This window comes from Lycium barbarum, chromosome 12, assembly GCF_019175385.1.
Source record: "Lycium barbarum isolate Lr01 chromosome 12, ASM1917538v2, whole genome shotgun sequence".
NCBI classification, from domain to species: Eukaryota; Viridiplantae; Streptophyta; class Magnoliopsida; order Solanales; family Solanaceae; genus Lycium; species Lycium barbarum.
The window spans coordinates 95,696,745-95,703,573 of record NC_083348.1 but is presented as its reverse complement, the minus strand read 5'-3'; the positions used below and the strand labels follow the sequence as shown (position 1 = coordinate 95,703,573).

At 33.8% G+C, this 6,829-nt stretch overlaps 1 long non-coding RNA gene across 2 annotated transcripts; it reads left to right on the top strand.

Annotated features, from left to right (window-relative positions):
• Positions 1-1,493: 1,493 nt before the first annotated feature.
• On the top strand, positions 1,494-6,584 carry LOC132623364 (uncharacterized). 2 transcript variants are annotated; one of them, XR_009576212.1, is made up of 4 exons: positions 1,494-1,964; positions 3,122-3,230; positions 5,574-5,707; positions 6,194-6,584. It is a non-coding gene; the product is annotated as an uncharacterized LOC132623364 (long non-coding RNA). The 2 variants fall into 2 exon arrangements; XR_009576211.1 differs by having other exon boundaries at positions 1,496-1,805.
• Positions 6,585-6,829: the final 245 nt, after the last annotated feature.

The window sequence follows — 6,829 nt, the reverse complement described above, 5'->3', positions numbered from 1 at the left end:
AATGACACGGATAGATCAATTCAATATAGCTTCAGTTTATATGAGAAATATAATCAATTTAATATGAAAAACATATAAGTCTATGAAGTGTGCAATATCCAATTCCTTTACCATTTTACAGAAGCTAATTTATTTTTCAATAACATTCTTTTGGCCAATAGAAATAGCAACCTAATAGTAGCATTTAGGATTCTTCTTCTCTTTCAGTTTCTAGAAATTTAGGGTTCATGCATGAAGGGAATGCTGTGAGTTATTTTTCACAAAAAGTGCACTTTTTAGATTTCGTAATAATTGGAGTTAGATTGTTCAAATTTTATTGTTTTCAGACTGATTTCATTATTGATGCTATTGGTGCTCTGCCTCTTCCTCAGGTAAATTTAGCTCAAATTAAACAATAGTTTTCCTTTTTTATAGACATTGTTTAATAAGAATCAAGAAAAATACCCTGAATTCGACCAGTGAAAAACTGCTTTTAGGTTGATTGGTTATGTGCGAATTTGTTGCTTTGTGCAGAGGATTTAATTAATAGTTTTGAGGTTCGTTTGTCTAAGTTTAATTAATATTTTGAAGTCTTCGGTGTTGGAGAGCATGGTCTAAGTTTAATTACTCAAATGAATCTCTGAACACTATCAAGCTCAAACATAGTATTAAAAATGGTACTACGCTTGAAGCTTCTTTCCAAATCTCTAAATTCTCATTTTGGTGTATTTGAATTGTTTGAACTCTATGTTCTTAGGTCAAATAAACATTTTGAAATCACTTATTTCTGCTTGTTGAAGCCTTAAATGAAGTTGTCAACTTCTTTGTTTTTCTTTTTGCTCCTTAGGAGAGTATAATTTTTTTTTATTAAGGCTTAGTCATGTTTGTAAGCTTAATTGGATTAATACGAACTGTTTTTAGTACACATTTATACTAAGAAAATTGTACTATGCTTGACCTATTGAAAAATGAACTTTGTTAGTTAAATATTTAAGTTGGATCATTATGTGATCTATCTAGCCATGCCGACTGATAAATCTTGGATTAGCAAACAACAAAACACACCTGAATATGAAAATGAGCTAAGGAAATTTTTAGATTTTGCTTTCGGGCATGGGTCTATTGATGGGCATTTAATTAAGTGTCCATATCGGATATGTGGCTTTAAGAAGTGGCAAAAAAGAGGTGTAGTTGAAGAGCACTTGACTAGTAAGCCTTTTTCAAAAAAACTATAAATTTTGGTATATGCATGGTGAAGAATCAAATGCATTTTCCGACCTCAAAAAACCGACCTCAGTTGAGGTCGGTAATAATGTACCAAATTTAAAAAAATAATGGACCGACCTCGCTAAGTCAAAAATTTATTTCATGTTAAATATATTATAATTTTATTTTTAATTTAAAAGAATACCGACCTCACGAGATCGGTATTATTTTAAATTAAAAATAAAATTATTAAAACCTCATGAGGTCGGTATAATTACTTAGTCTACTAAAATCAAGACAGATGAAATTAATCCCGTCTCTTTCCCATTTCTCTCTTTTCCTCTCACCGTTTCTCTCCCCCCCCCCCCCCTCTCTGTCTAACCCTAATAACTCCGGCGACGTCACCATCATTCCTGCTAGTCATCGCCGCCGCCGTTCCTACCCAGCTGAAAAAAGCTTGTTTCAGATATGACATTGAAAAAAGAGTTTGCCTAATTGACTACTTCTTCCGAATCTCTCCCCCATTTTGTAAGCTCTCACACTTTCTTCACTTCATTTTCCCCATATCTCACGCCCTTCTCTTCTTCCAATGCTCTCCACCTTCATTTTCCATCTTCTGGGTAAGCCCTAACTTCTCCTTTGATTCACTAATTTCTTTACCAGACTTTCTTGAATCCTTCTAAGAAGAACAGGGTTTTGCACCATTCTCAAATGATTCAGTTTTTTATTTGGAGTACCTTTTTCTTATAAATAAGCTAATAGTGGATTGCAAATGAGAGGTATTTACTTTTGTTGATAGGGTTCCAACTCTGGTAAACTTGCTAGTTGCTACTGCAGTTAATATTTTTGTTATTCATTTGGAAGTTAAGGACTCAGTATGAACTCTAGTGCATTTGCTATTTGTCTATTTCATTTTCTAGATCTGAGTTAGTTATATATTCTTTTGCAGTTTTCTTCCGTTAATTAGGAGCTGCAAACCCAACTTCTCTGATGTAGTGCCTCTTTTAGTGTTTTCCTTTTTTCTGCCTAATATGTCTTGTTTCTCTATATGGCTGACAAATGAATTGAACTTGCATAGTTCAAGAGCAACGTGTAACTTTTTTCTCTTAATTAATTTAGTTTGTTGCTATATACGTATTTCAATTATGTGTTGGTGAAAAAGAAAGCAACGTTATTAGAGATAAATCCTCTGGAGTTCGGGGATTGTAGAAACTCCCTGAATCAAGTTTAGAAACCTTCGGGTATTATTATCCAAAGAATGGTTTCCTCGATGAATGATATTAGTTTTGTGTCTTGCCCCTTTTTCATCAGCATCGTTGAATTTTGTTTTTGCTCTCTTTGTGCTTTTTTTTTCCTCATAAGTAGATGTGCACTCATTATTAGCATATCCAGTGGTGTAGCCGCATAGACAGAATGGTGCTCAATTGAACACCCTTTATTGTAAAATTATAATGTGCATATAGGCAAAAATCATTTTTTATACATATGTATTAAATCTTGAACATCCTTAATGAAATTTCTAGCTTTGCCACACATATTCATTTCTAATTGTTCTATGTTTAGTTTAGGAGCATCATTATTAATCGTCATGTGCTTTGCCCGTTCAAATCTACATTTTTTGTTCTCTATTGCTTTGCTCTTGAAACTTGAAGAAATATTACACCATGCTGCTATAAATTCTGCAAATTAGTACCATGCTGCTTCTGTTTAGGACCTGCAGTGCTTGTGTTTTGAATGTCTGCATTTTCCTTTTCTTGCACCTTATTCTTTGCATTCCCAGTTGCACTTGACACCAAACTAATGTGCTTCTCCAAACTAGTACTACAAGTAGTACCAAGCTGATGATTAATGCTACTACTCTCCTGAACTTGAATTTTAAGACTTGCATTATCTACAATAACCAAGATGCCTCCCTTACTGCTTGTATGATCTGCAGGTGGTTTGTTAAATTCCTGACTGCCTGCAGTTGTTTTGGATATTTCCACATATCTCAACAACTTTAGATGGAGATACAAAGTTGTTCTCCTCATTAGCAAGACCTGCAGGTATCTCCTTTTGCTGCTGCAAGTTTGCTGAAGTTACTATCCTAATAGAAAAAACACAGGGAAGATGCCTAAAAACCATTTCACATGAACATAATTTTCTTTGACAAGTACCCACAAAAACAAAAACTGCAAAACTATACAAACTGCTCAGTGGTCTGATTTCTTTGCTTAAGCTATGGAAGATTGCATAGCATCTAGATGATAAACTTCCAACTATAATGTATGATGTTTCCGTAACTTGGTTCATCTGTTCATGTTTGTTTTTGGTGCCTTAATGTAACTTCACTAAAAATTACTTTCAACAGACTAGCTGACCCCATACTTTTCCTTTATTCCTTGTTTCTGCTATTTTACATGATTTTTTGTGAGTTTAGAATTATCACTTGATTTAGTGGTTTCTAGTGTTACTTGCCATAGAGTGGTCAAGGATTAATGCCCACTACCTCAACTGTGTAGCTTTGTTGGATTGTACAACTTTAACACCCTTGTGCTAACTACATAGAAAGTATGTAATATTAAGGTGGGATAAACAGGTAGTGTTACAGTTGTTTTTGCAGGGAAAAGATTCCTCATTTTGATTGTTTGGCTGGTTACTATTATTGTTGTCATTGTGGGAAGAATAAGGTCAAAAAAAGATTCCTCATTTTTTTAATCTGCAACTTGCTTGCATTTATCTTCAAAAGTTGGGACTTGAGTTTCCTCATTTTTATTGACTTCTTCATCAGTGGATTTATTGTAGTATGATGGTAAGGGTTATATTCAAATTTGCTTGCAAAGCTGTCTTTTGACTGCTTTTCAAGAATAATTTTTGGGCTTATTCTGGTGTATCTATAAAGCTTCTGCTTTGTTGGTTTAAAGAACTACTATCTCTTTTCCATCTGTTTGGTGCTTGTTATTGCTATTGTTGATAGTGTTATGGTCAAAGTTTGGATCTTTTTTCATTTCTTTAGGGACTTTAAAGTTATATGATCTATATGTAAGAACTTCATTAGAATTTGCTTGGAAAGCTACCAGCTTTTGACTGCTTTCAGGAAAGTTTAGGCTTATTCTGGTATGGTTTTTTCTATGAATCTTCTTTTTTCTTGGTTTAAAGAACTCTGTCTTGCTAATTGGGGGATTTACTTGAGTTGGGAAAATTGTTTTTGTTTCATACATTTTCTCAAAGCAAATCTTCAGTCTCGAAAGTCTTGATATTTCTGCTATTTTTTGAACTATAACTACTGCTTTTCTAAATGCATATCAGTTGTCTTTGAAAATGGGGACCTTGATTGACTATAGTGCACTCATTTAAGATGAATTAATGGACCCCTCTATATATTGATTTGTTACTATTTAAGAAAATTATCGTTTTGTGGACCAACAAGAAATCTTCTATATCTGTCTCTTTGGACTTACTTTTTCTTGCTTTTCTCAAATTTCAAATGAAATCAGTAAAAAAAGATATCTGCACCAATTCTTGGCATTCATACTACTTTGCCTTTTCATAGAAATATACCTCTCCAGTTGGGTCCTCTCCCAATTTTTGTTATCATCTTTTGAGAAATAAGACTGCTACACTATGCTGAAGGTACTCATTTGGTTTGTGCCTATACCTTTATTCCATCTTCCTTTTGCATTTCCATGTCATTTAAGAAAGATGGTCCCATGCTGCATCAAAGGATTTAAGTTCAGTACATTTACCAAAAATTATTTTTACTTTAAAAATCAACTACATGTACATATCTTAATAAATCTTGATACAATAATGTATAAAAGGAATTAATGTAGTTTCGAGACCATTTAATATAAGAAAATTGATATTTTAGTAACATTCTTGGCACTGCAATTTAGTCAACAGTTGGTCCAGGAAATTTTAAGGCAGGTTTGTTTTCTGTTGGCTATGTGAATTTACTTTTGGGATGGCCCAAATATGATTGCTTTAGATGATTTTGACCTATCATTTTGACTTTAAGATCTAATATCTCTAAATGCTACTGAAACTACCAAGTGGACTATTGTGCCCTTGTCACTGTATGTTCCATCTTCATTGATAGGAGATATTGTAAATTTAATAACTAAATTTCCTTTTATGATCTGATGTATACCTCTTAAATAACTGATCGTCCATTCTATGTCCTTAAATTTCCAATTTAATTAACCTTTCGCCAGCATTTACCAGATACTCTTAAATTTTAGTCTTCTGAAAGGAACATAGAGCGTTATCATGCTAACAGCTTAGTGAAACTCAAGCAGTGAGCTAGGAGTGTCATAGCCTACGTCTGTCAAATAAATGTCTTGCTTACAAAATTTTACCTATAATATTCTTGAGAGAATCGAAACAGTAATATTTCCTTCTGAATGCAGGAGCTGGGGAATAATTTCCTTAACTATAGCTTATTTTTGGCAACTCTATACTTTATGGATCCTTGTTCAGCTGCATGAAGCAGTTCCTGGGAAGAGATACAATAGATATGTGGAACTTGCACAAGCAGCTTTTGGTAAGAAAATCAAGTTATAAATTTTTTAGCTACCAACTATTCAAAGTTGCCTGTTCAATCTAATTATCTCGTTCTGTTATCTCTGCTCAATTTATATCCTATTTAAGCATCTCAAACCTCACTTATCCGATACGTCAAACTCCATGTCTTTCAATTCATAAAGTTAGATTTTTACTAAATATAGAAAGGTGTCATTCTATTTGTGACTCACTAAAAACAAAAGAGTGTCACATAAATTGGGATGGAGGGAGTATAGTGTCACATAAATTGGGATGGAGGGAGTATTTTCATTCACTACCACTATTAGAATACTTAAATCCAAATGAATATCTTAGACTCTGTGACCAGTCAAACGGTGTCCCGATGAGATGTATGAAATGATGATAGAGTTATTTAAATCCAACTTGTTATTTAAGCGTAAGGAAATGAACATAGTTTCACTTTGCTTGCTAACATTGCCAAAATTGTATTCACTTGCACTTTCAGGTGAAAGACTTGGGGTTTGGCTTGCTCTCTTCCCTACTGTTTACCTATCTGTAGGGACTGCGACAGCTTTGATTCTCGTAGGAGGTGGAACCATGAAGATGTTCTTTCAAATTGTTTGTGGTCCGCTCTGTTCATCGAATCCTTCAAGTCTTATCAGTCTAATGAGTTCTGTTGCAGGCATTGTTTTATAGATAAATGCAATTGCAGTGATCCATAAATTTGGTCACATTGTATTGACTGATATAGAAGAACTGTAATGTCTATGTCTTATTTCTCCTTATTGTTGATAGCAAGTGCAACTGTGGCCTTATATTAGTTTCTGCGCAACTGTTGGAACCATTTCTTGTTATGGAAATATCTCTGAAAAGAAGAGAATATAATTCTTGTTTTATATGTGTTGTAATAGTAGCTTATTGTTTTATGTATTTATAGTAGTTTGGTGTATTGTTGGCAGCTATTTGGGCTCGTTTTAGTTGAAAGTAAAATTATTTTCATCTTGACAGGGAGGCAGCTGGAGTAACAGTTAGGTGCTACAATTTGTTTTGCAGAATACCGACCTCATGAGGTCGGTTATGGGCAAAATTTACCCAGAAATTGCTAATTACCGACCTCATGAGGTCGGTTTTCTAGAAAATA